The following is a 24,187-nucleotide window of genomic DNA, read 5'->3' as shown; positions in this document are numbered from 1 at the left end:
TTTTTGGAAGTTGGAGTGTTTTTTTTTAGATTTGGCTATCCTAGGAGGATATCTGTTTGTGCAGGTAACTATTACTGTGCAGAATTATTAGGCAACTTAATAAAAACCAAATATAATCCCATCTCACTTGTTTATTTTCACCAGGTAAACCAATATCAGTGCACAAAATTTAGAAATAAACATTTCTGACATGCAAAAACAAAGACCAAAAAATTAGTGATCAATATAGACACCTTTCTTTATGATGACACTCAACAGCCTTCCATCCATAGATTCTGTCAGTCGCTTGATCTGTTTTCGATCAACATTGCGTGCAGCAGCCACCACAGCCTCCCAGACACTGTTCCGAGAGGTGTACTGTTTTCCCTCCCTGTAGATCTCACATTTTATGATGGAACACAGGTTCTATATGGGGTTCAGATCAGGCGAACAAGGGGGCCATGTCATTATTTTTTCTTCTTTTTGACCTTTACTGGCCAGCCACGCTGTGGAGTAGTTGGATGCATGTGATGGAGCATTGTCCAGCATGAAAATCATGTTTTTCTTGAACGATACTGACTTCTTCCTGTACCACTGCTTGAAGAAGTTGTCTTCTAGAAACTGGCAGTAGGTCTGGGAGTTGAGCTTCACTCCATCCTCAACCCGAAAAGGTCCCACAAGTTCATCTTTGATGATACCAGCCCATACCAGTACCCCACCTCCACCTTGCTGGCGTCTGAGTCGGAGTGGAGCTCTCTGCCCTTTACTGATCCAGCCTCTGGCCCATCCATCTGGCCCATCAAGAGTCACTCTCATTTCATCAGTCCATAAAACCTTTGAAAAATCAGTCTTAAGATATTTCTTGGCCCATTCTTGACGTTTTATCTTATGTTTCTTGTTCAAAGGTGGTCGTTTTTCAGCCTTCCTTACCTTGGCCATGTCCCTGAGTATCGCACACCTTGTGCTTTTTGATACTCCAGTAACATTGCAGCTCTGAAATATGGCAAAACTGGTGGCGAATGGCATCTTGGCAGCTTCACGCTTGATTTTCCTCAATTCATGCGCAGTTATTTTGCGCCTTTTTTGGCCAACACGCTTCTTGCGACCTTGTTGGCTATTGGTCATGAAATGCTTGATTGGTCGGTGATCACGCTTCAAAAGTTTGGAAATTTCAAGACTGCTGCATCCCTCTGCAAGACATCTCACAATTTTGGACTTTTCAGAGCCCGTCAAATCTCTCTTCTGACCCATTTTGCCAAAGGAAATGAAGTTGCCTAATAATTAAGCACACCTTATATAGGGTGTTGATGTCATTAGTCAACACCCCTCCTCATTACAGAGATGCACATCACCAGATTTACTTAATTGGTAGTTGGCTCTCAAGCCTATGCAGCTTGGAGTAGGACAACATGTATAAAAAGTATCATGTGATCAAAATACTCATTTGCCTAATAATTCTGAACACAGTGTATATCTTACATTGGTCATTCAGCACTTGTCTGTCTTAGTGACACCATCCTTTTGCTTATGTGCACTATTCTTCATTTTAGTCTTGTTTCACGTTCACTTCATATCTTTATTATCATTATTCCACTGGTTACCTCTATTTTTGCAAGACAGTTGTAGCAATGGAGCAGCCGATATGAACTGTGCGCATGCACGTGCGACGTCACCCCCTGACTTCTGGAGGCGCGTACCATGTGACTCGCATGCGTTCCAGCATGCGTTTCACTGCGCGCCATTCCAGAAGTCCCTTTAGATGAATGGGAGATGCACCTAAATAGTTTAACCGGCGCTTGTTTAAAACTTCTTCCATGTGACTTCACACATTTAAATAAAGAACGCCCCCTCTATATCGCACCTATCATTGGCACCAGTTCTTTCCTTTCTTTTTCCTCCTATGCATTAAGCCACATCATTGGAAACATTATGCTATATAGACAGGCCCCTTTGATTAAGACACCCCCCCCCCCGGAAGAGTCGGGGGGCAAAACGGCGTCGGGGTTCTGAGAGATCAAGCTATATTATATGGCTGCTATCAACTTTACTCCAATAACCAGAGGTATTTTGGATCTTTTGGTATTTATTTATCTAGATAATTTGCACTTTATATATGAATCGATAATATCCATTGGTTTATCTGAGAGAAACTCTCTATGGTTGCACTATTGGCACTTTGAAATCCACATTTCATTCAGATATCACCATATTCCTTTAAATTGATCCTACCTTGTTGATAGTTCTATTTACCTGTGTGCTATTTGTAGTCATCATATTGCTATACAACCTGGCTTTATTGGGTATCTCTCTGCATTTGGAGGTTTCCTGTCCCCATTTTTTAATTCATGTCACTTTATCATTGGTTTTAATTAAATCTATTCAATAAACATTTAAAAAATGTAAAACAGTTTAAAATTAATACTAGAGTCTCTGTTATCCTGGTAGTACCTAATTAGGCTACATGGGATGGAGTGGGTATTATTGATGTTATAGTGTCTAGCGCATGTGTTGACCCCATTTCGGACATCTATGAATAAGAAAATTGTTTCTGTAACTACATTCCTCAACATTAAAATTGCAACACCAAGAAGAAAAAGTTGTGGAATTATGAAAATATCAGGATGGATTTACATGTTACTGACATGCAAATGAAAAATGGAAACATTTTCAAAACAATGTAATGTAATATTATTTATTTATTTCATAAAGCGAATGCTTTAAAAAACAAAACATCCAAATGTTATATTTTATATTAAAATATAATATTTTATTTTATCATTTTGCCTCTTCCCAAAAAAAAGTTAATAATAAGCGCACTGATCTGCAGACTACAATTCTCAGGTAATTTTTATTGAACAGTGAATGGTGTAACGAGCCATTTTCTCCATTTCACACAACATAGAATTTTTTTTCCCATGCTTTTCTGTGTATTATATGGTAAAGTAAATGTCGCTCAAAGCTTAAAACTCATCCTGCTACAAAAGTTGATTTATAAATAAAAAAAAATATGGCTTTTAGAAACTGGCGAAAAAAAAAAAAAAGAAAATTGAAGGGTTAAAAATTCTGGTGAATCAACTTATTAAGTATAGTCATTGGTGCTCAATTAGCTCCAAATGGCTTTGACTTTTGATGGACCCATAACTGTGGAAGAATTGTGGACCACTGGAGAATTCAGTGGACCATTTCAGTCATGGATACTTTTCTCACTGTTTATCACTGTTGGTCATTTTCAATTACCATATGGAAAAAAGTCTGTACATGTAGTAAAAAAACAAACATACAAATCAAATTGTAATAAAAAAAAGACGAGAAACTGAGGCAATGAACAGAGTAACTGGTCCATAATATAGTCAGTTAGTGAACAGAATCCCTTAAAAGCTTTGTATATTCCCAGAAATGTTATGCGAATGTTCATCTCCACTCTGGATAGTTTGATATATTGTTGGCTGCTTTAGGGGATGGGATGGTCACCAGTCAGATACGTCTATGTAAGGAATAAGTGGCACAAAGTCCGTTTATGCAGCTGGTAACCCGTTTAGATTTGTGCCAGGCTGTGGGTGACTTTTACGTCTATACTCCATATGTTGATGCCAAGAGTTCCCATATCCTATAAACATAATTATTTCCATGAAAGACATCTGAGCCTAAGTGTTACACCATGGTCACAAATCATCTTTTCATTAATTCAGTAACTTCTGCCACAAAGAACCTTCACACACCCTTAAATCTCCACTTTTACAACGTCAGCAAATGTAACACTGAAAACACTAAACGTGCACTTCTGGCATATATGATACAGTATCTTATTTTATATGGAAACTCAAAAATATATAGTATATATAATAAGTGGGTTGTTTCCCTTCGGGGACATTTGTGCATTTATTTGAGACCAAAAATCATTTTTGCAATTGGGTTTCATTAAAAATGTTGCACCGTTTGGCTTTTACAGCCTCTTTGTTTATCTGAACTTTGATGTGGTAAGTGATCATAAATCAGATGGAGCTCTGAAAAAGACTGGTAAAAAGTTACTAACTCTCCAGTCAAAGCATTAGAACACGCTCACTGATGGATTCTCAGTTATCTTATTCTGCAGCCACCAATAGGCAAACAGGAAACTATTACCATATAGAGAAATAAAGTAATAATAATCGTTGTATAGTTATGAAACACACAGTAAACCTACAGAAGACTACACAACTAAGTAATGTACAAATAAAATGTTATTTATTGATCATAAGATTAAAATAATAATAAAAAGAGAATAAAACAGCAGGTGGACAAGATAAGGTGTGGGACAAAAAATATATAAGCCACCCTGCTAGATGGGGTATAATGTATGGCATCAATAAGTGACTGAATACAAAATAACCATATGTAAACATAGACTTCTGATATAATCAAAGGAATAGTGCCTAAGCAGTTTATATAAAAGACATGTGCCTAAAGATTTTTTTACGTCTATGATGTACTATGGAAGACATGATCATACATGAAACGAAGCAACAAATAAATATATGGTACACAGTACATAGAATAAGCCACAATGCAAAGAAAGAAAAAATACACACTCTATGAAAAAGAGAGTTATAAATAACAGTGCAAATATCGCAAAAGTAACAAGTAGTGACCTAGTAAAAAATGTCCATCAAGAGAATGTAAAAGTGGCAGTGCAATCAGAGCAGCAAAAAGTAATATAGCAGCAGTAAACAGCAAAGAGAGTGTAGTGACTAATGTGTCAGAGCAGAAACCTGCTGGCATAGTAATGTACATGTGTTACCTAGAGTCACCAGTATGTAAAAATAACAGTGCATAAACACAAACAGATGTAAATGGCAACAAATATACCACAAACACACAGTGGATGTGGTGTCCGCACAGCCTGAACCCGACGCGCGTTTTGCCAACAAGTGGGCTTATCCCTCGTCAAAGCCCTCCTGTTGGCGAAACACTCGTCGGGTCCAGGCTGTGCGACAGCACATCCTCTGTCTCATTGTGGTATGTTTGTTGCCATTTACATCTTTTTGTGTTTATGCACTGTCATTTTTACATACTGGTGACTCTAGGTAACAAATGTACATTACTATGCCAGCATGCCGTGTCTCTCCCTTTGTCGTGGGCTCCGGCGATGAGCCCGCACCTTTCTGGGAATATGACAGCTGATCTGATCAGCTGTCATGTGCCCCTAATCGCGATATACCCGCGGCTGTTAATATGTTAAATGCCGCTGTCAATCTCTGACAGCGGCATTTAACATGGCCGCAGTGGAAGGACATCATAAGTCCCGCTCATTGGCGCCCGTGTCACATGACCAAGGGTCACCGATGGGTTGGCATGAGAAACCGGGGTCTATAGGAAACCCCTGCGGTTGTCACTGCCAGGATGCTATGAGCGCCGCCCAGCGGTCAGCACTCATGACAAGTGAGCATTTCTGCTACACACAAAATGCAATAACGGGCGATCGAAACATCGCATCTACCCCAAAATGGTATCAATAAAAATGTCAGCTCGGTGCGCAAAAAAATAAGCCCTCATCTGGCCCCAGAGCCCGAAATACAGAGACGCTATGGGTCTTGGAAAATGGCGACTTTTTTTTAACAAACGTTGGATTTTTTTTTCACCACTTAAATAAAAAAGAACTCCTCTCCTCTTCCGAGTCACTTGACAGCGATTCAGACTCTACAAATCACGCTGCGCTTTTACAATGCAAGTCTATGGAGCGTCAGAACAAGACTCCACATTGTAAAAGAGACTGCCGGCTCCCACATAGAGTGATCGGAAGAGTCTGAAGAGCGGTGATGTGACTAGGAAGAGCAGAACGGCACTGGATAAGAGAAGACGGCAATCGGTGAGTATACTAACACACACACTACGCTACACTAATATTTCCACAAGTTTAAAGAAAAAAAAAATGAACAGAACTTTAATTGTTCATTTACAATAACAATATGTTAAATGTTTTTTTTTTTGTTGTTTTTTAGAGTGAAATGTATTTTTTTAGACCTGCAAAAATGTATACTCATTTGTAATGGAAGTTTAAAAAGGATTTGTCAGCTTTCTTTACGTCAGTATTAGTAAATTCCCTTCAAAAGGAATCTAGTTTTCAGCATCATTTCTTTGACTATATTCACATTTCCATTTGTTATATTTTTCCGTTTAGAGGATCGGACAAATTAAATTCCTGTGCAAATCGGGATCCGTTGCAGAATTGAAGCAAATGAAAGCAGAGAGGCTCCATTGAATATTATGGGGTCCATCTAGGTTCGGCTTTGATTTAGCTTTTACAACAGAATATAAAGTTCTCCATGAGGTGCTTTATGTTCCATTCTTAAAACGGACACAAACACCCTATAATAATTAAAGGGGCCCCTCTGCTTCTGTTAGTTGCGTGCTGAAACGCATACTACTCTGACAGGCGGAATGGGAACTCTCAGTTGCCAGTGCATTCATACATTTCGACATGGAGTAGCAGAGGAACACCACAATCCAAGAAACAGTGCACCAGATTTATTAGGGGTTTTTTTGGTTGAAGTGTGGAGGGAATTTGGATATATAGTGCAACAGACTTGTCATGGTGTCAGGAGAGCAGCCACCAAATATTAATTTTTTTTTCCTTTTTAAATTTTTAATATTATTTTAAATGTTAGATATACAAATGTATGTCCATTGGGTGTGGCTGATTCTCTGGTATATTAACCTTTGTGGGGATAAGTAGGTTGGGGTCGGCTTGTGTTCATTGTTAGCCAATTTTGCATCTATCTGTAGGTACGGTATCGCACAAGACACTCGTAGAATAGCATTCATTATTACTGGACTCCTGTCTTACCATAATATTGATTGTCTCTCCTCACTTTGTGATTATACTCCATTTCCAGGAAGGTCCATTCTATACTTTGTATATACACCTGTAGGACCATCTGTATACTTCTCTTACTGTGTGAACTATTCTTTTCGTCTTTTAGATCTACTAGTAATTTTTTATGGTTTTATTGGCCAAAAAATATAATATATACAGATTTAATCAAAATTATTCAACCTCCATCGCAGATTAGGTTTGTTAGCAAAATTGACAAACTTTCTCCAGTCTGCAACAAACCAAACAAGAACAATGTAAATAGCTCAAAACAAGGAATGTAACAAGAGGCTTTCACAAGTTCAGCACAAAATGCCACATTTAATGACAACTGCAGTGTCAGAATTATTCAACCCCTTCATGACACTAGTTTCTGGCAGCGTTTGCGAATATCTTAGCCTATTCCTCATGGGCAATGAACTGTTTAAATAATTTTTGATTTATTGATTTATTTCAAACCTATATAGTTTAAAAAAACTATTCATGCAAACTGACAATACAGGCTAATATGTTATAAAACATACTGACTCTAGGATATTGGAACTTTTGAGGATCAACAAGTGTTTTTGCACAAATACACATTTGTAAAAATATTTACTTTATTAGTTTATTTCAATAATATAATACAAAATAATTGATAAAAGGGTGCCACTAGCCCAGAGGGAACCCAGCTCCAGATTGCCATATACAGTGGTGGCCAAAAGTATTGGCACCCCTGCAATTCTGTCAGATAATACTCAGTTTCTTCCTGAAAATGATTGCAATCACAAATTCTTTGGTATTATTATCTTCATTTAATTTGTCTTCAATTAAAAAAACACAAAAAGAATTGTCCTAAAGCCAAATTGGATATAATTCCACACCAAACCTAAAAAAGGGGGTGGACAAAAGTATTGGCACTGTTTGAAAAATCATGTGATGCTTCTCTAATTCGTGTAATTAACAGCACCTGTAACTTACCTCTGGCCCCTAACAGGTGTTGGCAATAACTAAATCACACTTGCAGCCAGTTAACATGGATTAAAGTTGACTCAACCTCTGTCCTGTGTCCTTGTGTGTACCACATTGAGCATGGAGAAAAGAAAGAAGACCAAAGAACTGTCTGAGGACTTGAGAAACCAAATTGTGAGGAAGCATGAGCAATCTCAAGGCTACAAGTCCATCTCCAAAGATCTGAATGTTCCTGTGTCTTCCGTGCGAAGTGTCATCAACAAGTTTAAAGCCCATGGCACTGTGGCTAACCTCCCTAGATGTGGACGGAAAAGAAAAATTGACGAGAGATTTCAACGCAAGATTGTGCGGATGGTGGATAAAGAACCTCGACTAACATCCAAACAAGTTCAAGCAAACCTGCAGTCCGAGGGTACAACAGTGTCAACCCGTACTATCCATCGGCGTCTGAATGAAAAGGGACTGTATGGTAGGATACCCAGGAAGACCCCACTTCTTACCCCAAGACATAAAAAAGCCAGGCTGGTTTGCCAAAACTTACCTGAAAAAGTCTAAAATGTTTTGGAAGAATGTTCTCTGGTCAGATGAGACAAAAGTAGATCTTTTTGGCAAAAAGCATCAATATAGAGTGTACAGGAAAAAAAAAGAGGCATTCAAAGAAAAGAACACGGTCCCTACAGTCAAACATGGCGGAGGTTCCCTGATGTTTTGGGGTTGCTTTGCTGCCTCTGGCACTGGACTGCTTGACCGTGTGCATGGCATTATGAAGTCTGAAGACTACCAACAAATTTTGCAGCATAATGTAGGGCCCAGTGTGAGAAAGCTGGGTCTCCCTCAGAGGTCATGGGTCTTCCAGCAGGACAATGACCCAAAACACACTTCCAAAAGCACTATAAAATGGTTTGAGAGAAAGCACTGGAGACTTCTAAGGTGGCCAGCAATGAGTACAGACCTGAATCCCATAGAACACCTGTGGAGAGATCTCAAAATGGCAGTTTGGAGAAAGCACCCTTCAAATATCAGGGACCTGGAGCAGTTTGCCAAAGAAGAATGGTCTACAATTCCAGCAGAGCATTGTAAGAAACTCATTAATGGTTACCGGAAGCGGTTGTTCAACCAAGTATTAGGCTGAGGGTGCCAATACTTTTGTCTGGCCCATTTTTGGAGTTTTGTGTGAAATGATCAATGATTTGATTTTTGCTTCATTCTCTTTTGTGTTTTTTCCTTGCAAGCAAATTAAATGAAGATAATAAGACCAAAGAATTTGTGATTGCAATCATTTTCAGGAAGAAACTGAGTATTATCTGACAGAATTGCAGGGGTGCCAATACTTTTGGCCACCACTGTATATGCTGAATGCATATGATTACAATAAGTGTACGTTGTAACAAGATATTTCCCAAATCAATGGACTGATAGAAAGTATATACTGTACATTCAAAAGATAGCAAAAATACTGGGGCAAAAAAATTGCCATTTATGCCTATCTTTATTTGCAGCATGTATAATGAAAATGTTCAAATAAACAAAGTACGTTCACAAAATGCATCAGAAACAAGAAAAAAAGCACGGACCTAGCCAAATATATCTGTAGCAAGATAAACATAAGGATAAGAAAATGGGTATATTACCAAAGCATTGAATGTACTGGTCACATGGTTTAATGCGAACTGGAGCTGTGTCCCTCCAACCCGACGCGCGTTTTGCCATTGCTTCTTTCACCACCGGTACTACAGTATGTAGCATGCAGCAAATAATCCAACGTGTTTCTGAGAAGCTCTCTCCCCTTCATCAGTGGTGGAATACTATTCAGCTAAGGATGTATATTATTAGTAGTGCCAGTGGATAAAGTATATATGCTTATATTTTAAACCTAATTTGCAATGGAAGTTCTAACATTTTTATTGTAACTGTATTTGTAATACTTTTTGTCTAGTACTTATTTCTTTTTTTTTGGTACTTCAAATTATATCAGCACAACCATTTATAAACATGACTAAATACATCTCAGCATTGATTGAAAAACTTCCATTCTGTTAGTATTATCCTCGTTGCCATCTATTGTACCTATTCCTTTGTACACTTACATAATGTAGTGCCAGTAGAGCTGAATTTTATTGGGGCACAATCAATCAAAATTTGCAAAAAAAAACAAGAGTTCTAATGTGTTATTATTGATCATTTCCTACATTCACCTTCAAAACTATTGTATCTTGATGAGGTTTTTACGGCAGGGACACAAGTGAGGCTTTCAATAGATGTTTGGTCTAGCCGCAACCAAAACAAAACATGCAGAATGTGAATCTGCGCTGTTTTGCAATTCTCGTTGATACATTTTTTTTATATGTCATGACTTTTGCTCACAATGAAGCCACTCATGGCAGATACATGTGGCCATACTGGTAAAAGTGCCTAGGGGAATTTTGCACTTATGGACTAAGGACAAGCACACCTACAATTTTTCATTGGAATACCACAACTTGAAAGTATAATGATAAGAACATTACAACAGTTTGCAAACTAAAACAATAGGTAAGAAGAAGGCGTTGATATTGCAATGGATGCAGTGGCATTACCGTCAAGTAGACTCCTTAGAGCAGACAAATCCTGCAGAGAAGCTGCAAGAAATTCTGACATTAAGTATCTGGTACATTTAGTTTTTCTAAAACCTGGAAACTAGTTTATTATAAGTCCACTGAATTGACTGTGGCACTAATTTGGAACCATAGTGAAGTCAGTGCAGCAAGTACATTTGTTCGTACTACATTATATACTGTATATTTTATTTAACTAAAAAAAGATGTAAAATTCATAAAAGTAATACAGCTTAAATAAACGGAACAGACATCTGACAATACACTGAAATGTACTAGTTTTATGGTCACATATTCACTCGCACCATTGTATTTCCCGCACCACTTCCTTTGTTAGCACCATATTAACGCAGTAGTTGGCTTAGATTTGTAGTAATCCCCACAGCAAAGGATAACTTTGTTCCTCGCAGATCTGTGTATTCTGCATCTTTGCATCAAGGACAGATTATAAATCCCATCTTTGTTGTTGCATGCCGGCCATTATAATTGCAGTGTCATCCTTATAAATAAATATATTGCCCTTTCATATGTTTGATCTGGGATTCTTTCTTCTCGTTCTAACGGATGCTTTTAGGGAAGTAAAAAGACAAAATCATCTCCTTATGTTTTCAGGGAATATCCCTGCATTTAATTTATTCATGCATTTCCCAAAGTCTGATGATCACCTCCCTGCCTGCTCTTCAGTCTAAATCTCTTTAACTGTAGTTCTTTGCAGAGAGAACATAGGAGAGAACATGAGAAGATCGATTTTCAGCATCACTGAGAGATCAGGTTACACAGATATTTCGTATTATAGTCTATGGACAGGTGGAAAGTAGAAGCAGCTTCAGAGAGACACATCTTTCTCTCTCATAATAGCAATTGTTCTGTTGCTATCGTTATACATCGCGTACCTGAAATTTCCCAATGCAAAATCTGTAACATGGAGCCACCTATCAAGTGCGATTTATAATACTGATGTTTTCATATACAGTACTGTACAAAGGTTTTAGGCAGGTGTAGAAAACTACTGTGTCACACCAGCGACTCGCATAGGCAGCAAGCGCCGCCCTACTCACTGCGGTCACTACTCTGCTCCCCCAAGTCTTGGGTCATCTCGCTGAGCTGCCTCTTGCAGCATTTACAGTTCCGCGGCATTCTACTGCTGCTTGTGAATCTCTGCCTGGCTATAGGGAGGTGCGGCCAGACTCTGCAGGAACTTAACCACTTGTATCCTGCAGAGTTTGGTTTCCCTAGCCAATCCCTAGGCAGTAGAGTGTGTTTATTAAGCAGCTCCCCCCACCTCAGATTGACTGACCACGTCTTTGCCTTCGTCCCCCCTGTACCTTGTACCAGTGCTCCTGACCCTCCGGTCAGCTGGTGTCGACTCGGGCACTGCCCTGGAGTGGTATCTGGTGACTACCTGCGGCCAAGCCTATCCTCACCATTAGAGGCTCTAGTGAATACCAGGTAGTCACGTAATCACGCCCCTACAGGGTAAGCCCAGCCAATGCAGTGGGCCCACACTCACCAGCGTTACATACTGCAAAGTAAGAATGCTTTAAAAAAAATAGAAACATTTATAGTTTATCAATTAACACAATGCAAAGTGAATGAAGAAAAGAGGAATCTAAATCAATTTAATACTTTGTGTGCCTAACCTTTGCCTTCAAAATAGCATCAGTTCTTCTAGGTACCACCTGATGAAGATAGTTTACTATCGAAACGCGTTGTGGAAAGGGCTTATTAAATGTTTTTAGCCCCAAATCTGCCTGTTCCAGTGATCACTCCATAGACCGCACTCTTTTTCTTTTTTCCTCACATAGTTTTCAATCCCTCTTGGGGGTCAGCGGCAGAAGCAGCTTTTGCATCATTTTCCCAATCATCCCTGCAACTTTTCTCACTCATCAATTGGAGGACCTGCGACAAGGGAGCCGTCTCCTCCCAGACTCACAAGACCTGCGGTGACGCGCATCTGTTCCTGAGTCACGTGGTTGCGGCAGGTCACGTGGTCCGCGGACCAGGACCCGGAAGTGGCGGGCACAGCCAGCGGTCCGCAGCACAGAGCACATGGCAAGCTTACCGGCCCGCACCACGCAGTGAGGCTTACCTTGTCTCCTCTCCCCATCTTGTGGCAGTCACTGGGGTTGTGCAAGGGTGCACAACCCCAGCAGTTGAGTGGCCTCTTGACTGTCTTTAACTCACAAATTGTCCATCTGGTCCTTCACACAGCGCGCTTTTCTTCCTCTTTTTTAAAAAAAAATAGAAACATTTATAGTTTATCAATTAACACAATGCAAAGTGAATGAAGAAAAGAGAAATCTAAATCAAATTAATACTTTGTGTGCCTAACCTTTGCCTTCAAAATAGCATTTATTCTAGGTACTTGTACTTGCACACAGTTTTTGAAGAAATTAAGCAGTGAGGCTGTTCCAAACATCTTGGAAAACTAACCACACATCTTCTGTAGATGTCGCTTATGCTAACCTGTCTCTTGATGTAATCCCAGACATACTTTATGATGCAAAAAAAAACAAACAACAAAACAAAAAAGGCGCCTGCATTAATTTAGTATTAAACTAATTTAACAGTTGCACAAATGCGCTATGGCCAAGATACAAAGATATGCACCAGAACACAGCAAAAAAGAAATTCAATAATTCCACTATTGTTATACATGTTAAAACATAAGGTATTTAGTTAACATGATGATGTTGAGATCAGGGCTCTGTGGGGGTCGGATCATCACTTCCAGAACTTCTTGTTTTAGTTTCCTCTGAATATAGTTCTTAATTGCTTTGGTTGTACGTTTGGGGTCGTTGTTCTGCAGTAGAATAAATTTGGAGCCAAACAGATACAGCCCTGATAGTATTGCATAATGAATCAGCCTGTATTTCCTGGCATTGAGGACACAATTAAGGAGATTCTCTACTACTTTAGCATTGATTACCTATCCTTGGATAGGTCATCAATGTCTGATCGATGGGGGTGCTACACTCTGCCAATCAGCTGTACTAGGTGCCAGCGGCGGCCGGAAGTGCTCAGTTATCGAGCTGCTCCATCTATTAATAGTGGCCGTTGCCAGGTACTGCACATCCGCCCCCTATTGATTTGAATAAGAAGCGGTTGTCCAGGTAATCTCTGCAACCCCGCCCTCACCACTAATTGGTAGCTTTCTGATAATGTTCACAGGAAGCTGCCAATCAGTGGTGTGGGCAAGGTTATACACAGCTCAGCATTTAACCCCTTTACTACCCTCCCCCTCTTTGGTACGAGCTCCGGCGATGAGCCGGCACATGACAGCTGACCTGATCAGCTGTCATGTGTCCCTAACAGCGGCGGGTGGAATCGTGATCCACTCGCGGCTGTTAACTACACTGTGTTCCAAATTATTATGCAAATAATATTTTCTCAGATTTTCCCAAATTACCTATATGAATTGCTGTCATTGTAATTTTCCAGTCAAATAACTATTAGAGTACAATTGAAAGGTTTTTGTACAAACTGCCTATGATAACAGTATATTTTTTAAAAAATAAAAAACTCAAACTGCACTCAAAATGCATGTTCCAAATTATTATGCACAGCAGAGTTTTCAACCTTTTCATTTTAATAAAGAACAAAAAATGGTCATTTTTGCAATTATAAGCATTAGCAGGTTATTACAAACTGAAATCAAACAGTTTTCAACTCAAAACTTTATTCTAGGTGATGTTACATTTGCACATAGGACCGCTTGTTCGAAAGGAGCTTCTGAACTCTCTCGTCCATTGAATTTGTCAGGTTTTGGATGGTTACTGCTTCAATTGTTTTGCATGAGGACAGAATACCCTCCCAGAGCTGTTGCTTCGATGTGAACTGCCTCCCGCCATCATAGACACTCCTTTTGATGATGCTCCAGAGGTTCTCAATGGGGTTGAGGTCAGGGGAGCATGGGTGCCACACCATAAGTTTGTCCCCTTTTATGCCCATAGCAGCCAGAGATGCAGATGTGTTATGTGCAGCATGAGACGGTGCATTATCATGCATGAAAATGATCTTGCTGCGGAATGCACGGTTCTTCTTCTTGAACAATGGAAGGAAGTGCTGTTTGAGAAACTCAACATACATTATGGAGTTCATCTTTACCCCTTCAGGGATCCTAAAAGGGCCGACAATCTCTCTCCCCATGATTCCAGCCCAAAACATTACTCCACCTCCTCCTTGTTAGCGCCGTAGCCGTGTTTGCATGGGTTGTCCATCAACCAGCCATCCTCCACTCCATCCATCTGGACCATCGAGATTATTTCATGCATGATAATGCCCCGTCTCATGCTGCACATAACACATCTGCATCTCTGGCTGCTATGGGCATAAAAGGGGACAAACTTATGGTGTGGCACCCATGCTCCCCTGACCTCAACCCCATTGAGAACCTCTGGAGCATCATCAAAAGGAGTGTCTATGATGGCGGGAGGCAGTTCACATCTAAGCAACAGCTCTGGGAGGGTATTCTGTCCTCATGCAAAACAATTGAAGCAGAAACCATCCAAAACCTGACAAATTCAATGGACGAGAGAGTTCAGAAGCTCCTTTCGAACAAGCGGTCCTATGTGCAAATGTAACATCACCTAGAATAAAGTTTTGAGTTGAAAACTGTTTGATTTCAGTTTGTAATAACCTGCTAATGCTTATAATTTCAAAAATGACCATTTTTTTTGTTCTTTATTAAAATGAAAAGGTTGAAAACTCTGCTGTGCATAATAATTTGGAACATGCATTTTGAGTGCAGTTTGAGTTTTTATTTTTTGAAAAATATACTGTTATCATAGGCAGTTTGTACAAAAACCTTACAGTTGTACTCTAATAGTTATTTGACTGGAAAATTACAATGACTGCAATTCATATAGGTAATTTGGGAAAATCTGAGAAAATATTATTTGCATAATAATTTGGAACACAGTGTAGTTGTGTGCTGATGTCAATCTCTGAAAGCAGCATTTAACTCCCGCACACCAGATACACGTAATTGGCTCTGCCCGTTGTCACGTGATAGCAGGGCGTCAATGGGTTGGAATGACAACCTGGGGTCTGCAGGAGACCCCTGTGGTTGTCATTGCTTTACTGCTATGAGCGCTGAAGCCCTGCTGTGTGTTACACAAGCGATCGGAGGATCGCAGCTTCAAGTCTTTTAAAGAGACTATTAAAGAAAGTAAAAAGTAAAAAAAAAAGTTTCTAAAAATCTACAAAAAAATAAAAAAAGCAGGGTTCTCTCTCCTACTGTACCAGTCGCAGACTTGTTTTTGTTCAAGATTATTGTAATTGTTTTTCGCTATGTATACCCCCATGGAATAAATGGCGCTATAATAATATTAATAAAAGTTCAAATCACCCTCCCTTTTGCCCCATTCAAAATAAAACAATTTAAAAATGTCAAAAATACACATATTTTGTATCGCCACGTTCAGAAACGCCCGATCTATCAAAAATATAAAAATAATTAATCCGATCGGTAAACAGCGTAAATATCAAAAATCCAGAATTACGTTTTTTTGGTCACCGCAACATTGCAGTAAAATGTAATAATGGGTGATCAAAACATCGTATCTATCCCAAAATGGTATCAATAAAAAGATCAGCTCAGCGTGCAAAAAAATAAGCCCTCACCCGGACCCAGATCCTGAAAAATGGAGACACTAAGGCTCTCGGAAAATGGCGGAATTTTTATTTTATTTTTTTTACAAAGTTTGGATTCTTTTTCACCACTTAAAAAAAAAGAACCTATACATATTTGGTATCTACAAACTCGTAATGACCTGGGGAATCATAAAGGCAGGTCAGTTTTAGTATTTAGTGAACATGGTAAAAAAAAAAAAGTATTGTGGAATTGCACTTTTTTGCAATTTCTTTGCACTTTAATTTTTTTTACCGCTTTCCAGTACATGATATGGTAAAACCAATGGTGTCATTCAAAATTACAACTCATTTTGCAAAAAATAAGCCCTCACACGGCCATATTGATGGAAAAATAAAAAAGTTATGGCTCTGAGAAGCAGGATAGCAAAAAATGAAAACGCAAAAACGGAAAAACCCAAGGTCATTAAGGGGTTAAGCACTACTACATCTGCAACAGATAAAACAGGTATTCTTTCAAAACTGATTAAATGTATTAAATATTGTTTGGGGCTGTGGGACAGAGAAGACGTGTGTGGTGAAATAGTTCTGTGTAGCAGGGGTGAGGGTAGATTTGATATTGAAAACTGCATGTTTGTATTTGATAAAGTCTTCCGGCTGCTCTGCAACCCTGGACGCTTGTAGGTCGAGTTGGTGTCGCTGGGTGGCCCATTGATTCATTGCATTCTGCTGTGTATGAGAAAAGATAAGGAGTTTGTGTCTTTTTAGAAAGTGTTAGTTTAATCTGTGTCATGGAGTATGTGAACGATATGGCGGAGAGAAGATCGAATAAACATCTAGACATGAAAGGTTCGTATGAGGGTGTGCCAACTGCTAGACAGAGTGGGCAGATGAAGAAAAAAAGGATGAGAATGTTAGTAGGTGGGGGTCAGATTGGGGGCCCAGATGATAAATAAACTTTCTGTCATGGAGGCTCTGTGAAATCTCCTGATCAGGTTGTTGGCGTTGATGTTAATATTTGACACCCAAGATCTTTCCTCTGGCCAATAACCATTTCAAAGTACCAGATATTGCAGGTCCCCTCTGACAACCCGGGAGTCAAGTATTCTCTGTACTTCATACTTAACCAGGATAGGAGGAGGAAAATTACTAATGGGATGAACTGGTGAACAGAAATTTTTTAAGCTTTTATGATTTATGGAACACATTGGGTATCCTGAAAAAAGGGGAAGCTTCAAATGAAAGGCTACAGGATTAATGACCTCAGTTATTTTGTATGGGTCCCAACTAGTGGTGAGCGAGCGTGCTCGTTTACCCCTTTAACCGAGCGCGCTCAGGTGCTTACCGAGTAGCTTTGGAGTGCTCGTTTATTATGTTCGAGTCCCTGCGTCTGCATGATTTACAGCTGTAAAACAGCCTCAACACATGCAGGAATTGTCGGTTTGTTAGGGAATCCTCACATGTGTTGAGGCTGTCTTACAGCTGTAAATCATGCAGGCTCAGGGACTCAAACATAATATACGAGCACGCCGAAGCTACTCAGCAAGCACCCGAGCGTGCTTGGTTAAAGGGTTAAACGAGCACACTCACTCATCACTAGTCCCAACTTATCGAAAGGGACCTTGAGCTTGATATTTTTTTAGTGGATAGCCACACCTTGTCCCAAACATTAAAGTTTGTCCCATCTGTGCGTCTCTTATTAACTGAAGAGGTCTGTCTACCCTTTGCCCTTCTCAGGTTTATCTAACTTCAGACCAGATAAGCTTAAACTTGTCTGCAGCACCATAATAACCCAAACTGCTACACTCTTGCCCAGCGGCACTCAAAATAAAGTAGTGGAGCAGCCTGGTGACAGAAGCAGAAACAGAGGGAACGAAGATGGAAGTGGATGCAACACACTTTCTAGAATAAGGCACATGACCAGGCGTGTAACAAAGATTCTGGGCTTCAATGCAAACTCAGGATAAAGTTGCCCATCTACCATGTGACATTTATATGAAACTTCTTATCAGAGGGGCTATTGGACAGTCTTAGGCACCAGGGTCTGGGTATTACTGCAATCTCCAAAATATCATTTGATACAATGCCATATAAAAGTTTGACATATAAAATGAGAACAATGGGGCTAGAGGAAAACATGTGTACCTGGGTTAACAACTGTCTCAGAGATAGCTAACAAAGGGAGGTTTTTTATGGAACACATTCTGATGGGGTCACAGTTAACAGTGGGGAACCACAGGTGTCAGTATTGGGCCCTCTTCATTTTACTATATTTATAATGACCTTATAGAGGACATATAGAGATGAATTTCAGATATTTGTAGATGATACTAGACACTGAAAGGTAATTAACACAGAGATGAATAATTTATTATTATAGCTGGAATCTTAGAGGCAAAAATTGCAAATGGAGTTTAATGTAGATAAATTAAGTTCATGCACTTGTGAAGAGGTAATAAAATGTACAATTGTGTACAAAATGGTAACATACTGGGTAAAACTATCATTGATAAACACTTGGGTGTATGGGTGGACTGCAAACTCAACTTTAGTGACCAGTGCCAGGCAGCTGCTACCAAGGCAAATAAAACATATGCATTAAAAAGGCACAGATGCTCATGACAAGAGCATAGTTTTGTCTCTATACATGTCATTAGTGTGGCCACACTTAGAATGCTATCTACAGTATATAAGAAGGACTTTCTATAAATTAACTAGAGCTGGTGCAGAGAAGAACAATCAAGGTTAGTAGGGGAATGGGTGGATTGCTAAACTTGGGGTTATTCAGTTTGGGAAAACGAAGCCTAAGGGGCGAATTTATTACAATATACAAATATACGAGGTGACAGTACAGAGCTCATTCTAATGATCTATTTACACCTAGGCCTTCAACCGGGACAAGGGAGCATCCTCTACATCTAGGGGAAAGAAGGTTTAATCATAATCACAGACGCGGATTCTTTACTGTAAGAGCAGTGAGACTATGGAGCTCTCTGCCGCATGATGTTGTAATGGTTGATTCACTACAAAAGTACAAGGAAGCCTGGATGCCTTTCTTAAAAAATATAATATTACAGGTTATGGGCACTAGATCCTGTGACTGGACGTTTATCCAGAGAACTAGTCTGATTCCATATATGGAGTCAAAAAGGAAGTTTTGCCCTAATTTTAGGTAATTAGCATCTGCCTCATGTTTTTTTGTCCCTTCATCTGGATAAACATGTGAGGTTATAGGCTGAACTTGATGAACATGTGTCTTCTTTCAGCCTTGAAATTATGAAATGGTGAAACTACGCTCCTGCACAACTCTTTCTGAATATGTTTCCTGCTGGATATCTGAATAGCATGTGCAAAACAACATTTCTAAAAGTTTTAGGGTTTTTTGCATACAAACCATGATTATTATTATTATATAATAATATTTTTTTTTTTGTTCATGGCTTATTTCACACTCTCTGTCGCTTTCTCTGTCTCTCACTCAGCTCTGTGCTCAACATAGATCTTCCTATGGAATTCATTAACATGAACTATACACATTGACATTCTTCCAAGATTCAAATGAAGAGAAATGAATCCGCATTTTCCAAATGTTGGAAATTAAGTATAAATCTTCTCTTGTTTTTAAATTAATAAATCAATTTGCTGCAGAGTGTACAGAGAAATATATTGTAGCAAAACATAGGAAACATGAGCATCTTGTTACAACATGCAGCAGTGACCTGTTCTATAGCCAAGTTCATCTGATTAGCTCATATATGAGATTGATTACAAATTAACGGATAATTTAAAATATATTGTGTATAATTAACTTAACATTAATTTGTAGATTTAGCATGACTTGAGTTCTGCAAATTCATATTCAAAGTTAAAAAGTGGTCATTAAAAGCCTTCACCTGGGCAGTTGTCCATTTTAAAACATTTATATGATTAAGATTCAGTAGGGTAGATTTGTTGTAAGGGTATGTGCACACGGCGTCTTTTAGATACCGACACACCTACATTATTTTTGAAGCAGAAGACACCCCAGGAAAACGCAAGCAATGTTTTTGCTGAAGCATTTTTTTTTTTTTTTTTAACATTTCTCTGGCTATTTTTGCAGCCGCTTTTTTTTTCAGTTGTGTATATAAACTGCTAAGGGACATAATTGGCTCTTTGGCTACAGCTAGCATGAGGCATAACAATGTCACATCACCGCCGGAAACAGCGGTACTGCAGGAGTAAACATTGTTTTTTTATTTTAGAAATAATAAATCATCAATAACTGCCTGAGGAAGCAAGATCACTATACTCGAAACGCGCGTTGGGGATTCATGTGACCTTGTTTTGTGCATTATACAATGGGTAAGGGAAGTTTTTTTCATGATCATAAGAATGGGTTCATGTTTATGATATAGGTTTTGTTGACCACTGTTTCTGCTATTTCCAAACCTGATACTTTCTATGTACCTACTCTGTTACATTAAATGCAGTTGCCAGTATGCTGCAATTTGTTGTCTGATATCTTTTCTACTTAAACAATATTTTATACATGCAATTCTAATAAAATCATACTTTTTAGCTATGTGCCCACGATGCAGAAATGCTGCATATTTTTTACGCTTCTCCCTGGCAGGAAAAACGCATTCCGATTTTACATGCGTTTTTCCCGCCAGGTAGAAGCGTTTGTCAAGCGTTCTTCACATGCATTTCCGCATGCGGGTTATCAAGCGCTTTTCCAAGCGATTTTAGCATCACTTGGAAAAGTGCTTGACAACTTGTTCACACTATATAAATCCATGCAAAAGACATGGATTTATAGTAGTGTGACCAAGTTAGTTAAAAAAAAGAATAAGAATGGTGAAAAAAAAAAAAATAAAGTTTATACTCAACTTCCGGTGTCTTCCCGGTGTTTTGTCTGCTCCGTCCAGTGTCTTGCACTTCTCGCCGTGGTGTGAAGGACCTGCGGTGACGTCATTGAGCCATGTGATGGGTCACATGACTCAGTGACGTCATGGCAGGTCCTTCACAACAACGCGAACATTGCAAGACACTGCTGGACGGAGCAGACAAAACACCGGGAGGACATCGGAAGGTGAGTATAAACTTTATTTTTTATTTTAAACTCTTTTTTTTACAGTTTCTATGGTATCCAGGTCTGGATGAGAGTCCCCTCTCCTCCAGACTTGGGTACCATCCGCACATTGAAACGCATATAATCCGTGAGTACAAATGTACTGACATTGATTATGTGCGTCTCAATGCAAGTCAATGGCGGCGATTACGCTGCGCTTCCGCAAAATTAATGGACATGCTGCGGATTTTTGAGCGCAGCATAAACGCTGTGGAAAAATCCGCAGCATGAGCATTGACAGTGCGGCTTGTCATTGGGTACCATGGGGGGCGGATTACTATGCGTTTTTGAAGCGTTTACACTGCGGAAATTCCGCAGCATAAACGCTTGAAAAACGCATCGTGGGCACACAACAGCTCCTTTTTCTTGTTTTTGTATTCTTGTTTTTATTTTAGTTTAGATTAAGCTGGACCAACTAGTTATGGACAACCCCTTTAAAATAAGGTAAATTATATACAGTATAGAGAAATGCAAGAAGTCAAGGGATGTAATAAGGTACAGGATAGAGGGGGCAGAGCAATGTTTTTCTGATTTCTAGAGTGGTCACTAGTGAAATAATCTGCATAATATGTCACTATTTTTCAGTAAGGAGGTAGAGAGGGCAAAGATGGTAAGAGGGTTGACAATAGGTCTGCACCTTCTTACAGATACTAAGGATTGTTGCCACTGAACCCTCACTGTTACATCCTTTGCTGTTTGCTATTGGTTACCATTAGCCCTGGCAGTATTACTGTGCAAATGTCATTTTAAAGAGAATCTGTTGTATATACCGTATAATATACAATATATGCAATATATGGTACAAAAAGTCTTCTTTATATACTATCAGATTTCCAGGAGAAATAACAGAGTAGTTACACAACAATGTTCTCGGACACTTGTCTGAACACCACCCATCTCATATTGATGCCTTATCCTACAGATAACACTTGTAAAGTTAACCCCTATAATTTAAAAACAAATATGGACTTGGATTTCAACCAGGGCAGTATTGCCAACAGTCCAGAAATTTCAAGACAGACTGAAAAAATTTGTCCCTTTTTTGCCCTGTCCGTAAAAAAAATCAAGACGTCGGTGATTTTTTTTTTGAGGCTTTAGAAACTTAGATTATTTTTACTGCAATTATCATCATTTTACGGTGAATGCAGCTAATGTCTTCATATCAGAATTTTGGGCTGTGGACATGTATCACTTGTAATCATAATGATTTATTATGGTTTTCAAATGTGTCCATAAAATGTTTTGATTGTCTGTGATTTTTTTGATAAGCTGTTCAGAAAAAAATAAAAAGTCAAGTTGGCAACCCTGAACCAGGGTCTTCAGAACAGTGCACTAAGAGCCTAAAGGATTGGACTACTACTTTTTATACTGATGAAAAGCACAGACCCCTCATCAAAAACGCTTGTCTTGATGAATCGGGGTCTTTGTACTTCAGTGTTTTAGCCATTTTTCCTCTTTTTTTTTAACTGATCCATTGCTAAGAGTCAATGGATAAAAAAAAATTCAGTCTACCGGCTTCAGTATTTAAAAATGGATGGGGAAAAAAAGAAGCAACACGGCTGCAAAAAAGGAGGCAAAAAGGGATGACATGTCAGAAAAACAATCCATTGTAAACAAATGTAAAACAGAAACAGACCATGGATGTATGAATGTAGACACATTGTAATAAAACCCCCTCCTTACCACTTTCCCATTAGATATTAGAATGACCAGTTCAGGAGGGCAGGGAGGTCACCAGCCATCTAGAGCATGCGCAGTGCACTTAGATGCTGGAAACCAGTGTATAATCCTCAGAGCCTGTAACTATGGGCTCATTCAGACGTTCGTGTCAATCGGTCCGAGCACGGATTGGCCCGGCGTCTCCAGATCTGAGTGTGACAGCTTCACATATTTCTATGAGGCTGTCAAGCTTGGGTCGAAAGACCCCCGGCCAGTCCATGCATTGCTATTCAACATAGGACCGAAATCCACGAATGAACCTTAAGGGGTTTTCCCACAAACAAAAGTTAATTTTAATCAATAGATCTTGGAATAATAATAACTTCCACATTTGGATGTGTTTAAATAAAATGTTCCTGTGCTGAGATAATCTTATAAATGTGCCCCTGCTGTGTGCTGTGTAATGGCTGTGTCTGACCGTGTACAGAACATGGTCTGATCATACCACATCTCCTGGGCAGAGGAGGAGGCAAAAGAGTATACAGACATTACAGCACGGGATCACAGCTGATCCTTGAGGTAAAACATTTCCCTGCCTGTTTTAAAACAATGTTTTACTTCAAAGAGAGAATCAGCTGTGATCCCCTGCTGTAATGTCTGTGTACTCTCTTTTGCTTCCTCCCTGCCCAGGAGATGTGGTATGATCAGACCATGTTCCTGCACGGTCAGACACAGCCATTACACAGTACACAGCAGGGGCACATTTATAAGATTATCTCAGCACAGAAACATTTTATTTAAACACATCCAATTGTGGAAGTTATTATTATTCCAAGATCTATTGATTAAAAGTAACTTTTGTTCGTGGGAAAACCCCTTTAAGGGTCAGGTTACATTCCTCTTTACCTTTCAGACTTTTCTGTCATCTACACACTCCTCTATCCCTCCTCCAGATGCCTCTGTCCCTACCAGACACTTTTTTTTCCTTCTCCAGAGCCCTCAACCTCCAAAATCCTTTGTCTCCTCCAGACTCCAATAGACCCTCCTGTCCTTTTCCAGACAACTCTGATGGCAGCTTATCTCCAAGGGGAAATTGAACATGCCCAGTAATCATTTTGCCCAAATCTGACATTGGGTGTCAGACATTTGGTATAAGGCCTCATACACATTAGATTGTTGATCAATCTGGTGAAAACAATGGACTTTTCTGATTTCTGTTATGTTTTTCCAGTCGAATTAAGAACAGCTGCTAATGAACTGTTTAGATGGACCAATTGGCAGCGCTAAAACGACTGTCGATCGGCAAACGGTTACTGATCATTTAATAGCCATGCAAACCGTGGTAAACATTGCACATGTTTAGGCTCACCTGGTGACGTGGACCCTCTAAGCCTCAGGTCTGGGTGGGCACATAGAATCATAGAATGTTACAGTTGGAAGGGACCTCCATGG

This window comes from Phyllobates terribilis, unplaced genomic scaffold (assembly GCF_046119375.1).
Source record: "Phyllobates terribilis strain yellow unplaced genomic scaffold, ASM4611937v1 Scaffold_7__3_contigs__length_470593459, whole genome shotgun sequence".
Taxonomy (NCBI): Eukaryota; Metazoa; Chordata; class Amphibia; order Anura; family Dendrobatidae; genus Phyllobates; species Phyllobates terribilis.
The sequence above is the reverse complement of the archived record's forward strand: the minus strand, read 5'-3'. Positions refer to the sequence as shown.